This window comes from Durio zibethinus, unplaced genomic scaffold (genome assembly GCF_047325235.1).
Source record: "Durio zibethinus cultivar Kanyao isolate XHJ-2024 unplaced genomic scaffold, ASM4732523v1 HiC_scaffold_215, whole genome shotgun sequence".
Lineage (NCBI taxonomy): Eukaryota > Viridiplantae > Streptophyta > Magnoliopsida > Malvales > Malvaceae > Durio > Durio zibethinus.
In genome coordinates this window covers 19,459-20,110 of record NW_028322838.1, presented here as the reverse complement: position 1 = coordinate 20,110, position 652 = coordinate 19,459, and the positions used below count along the sequence as shown (strand labels likewise).

General features: G+C 29.3%; 1 non-coding gene across 1 annotated transcript; it reads right to left on the bottom strand.

The window, feature by feature from the left end:
* Positions 1-241: 241 nt before the first annotated feature.
* On the bottom strand, positions 242-314 carry TRNAF-GAA (transfer RNA phenylalanine (anticodon GAA)). The gene has a single exon. It is a non-coding gene; the product is annotated as a tRNA-Phe (tRNA).
* Positions 315-652: the final 338 nt, after the last annotated feature.

The window sequence follows — 652 nt, the reverse complement described above, 5'->3', positions numbered from 1 at the left end:
GTGAACAAATAAAAAAGAAGAGGAAAGATAATGAAATTTTTTTCTTTTACTACATTATTTATTTTTTTTACTACATTATAATTATAATAGACTCTTTGCTCATCTAAAAAATAGAAACAAAAAAAAAAAAAAAAATAAATAAAGAGAGGGTTTACTTCCAGATAGCTAGCTAGATAAGTATGTATTATGTCGATCTATATCAATTAATTTGTAGAGTAGATACTCATACAAATTAATCATACGCCGAGAACCAGATTTGAACTGGTGACACGAGGATTTTCAGTCCTCTGCTCTACCAACTGAGCTATCCCGACCATTACCGACGCATTATCCTCATAATACTAGATGACTTGGGTCTATGTCACTTAAAAATGAAAACAAAAAAAAAAACGAAAAAGTATTAAATTAAAAGGGGAATTTCTTGGATCTTTAAAAGGAAGACTTTGTAAATTTCAGTATGAGTAATGATATGGATTATGAATCATTCAAATAGGTATTCCTTGCTCAAGGGTGTTGATTTGTACGTATATCATATATATATCACAATATATCATATCACAAGACTTGTGATAAGAGAACAAAATTCTGCTAGGATACGCTTGTAAAATGGAAAAGAATAGGATGAATGAGAAACATAAGGAACTTTGAACCA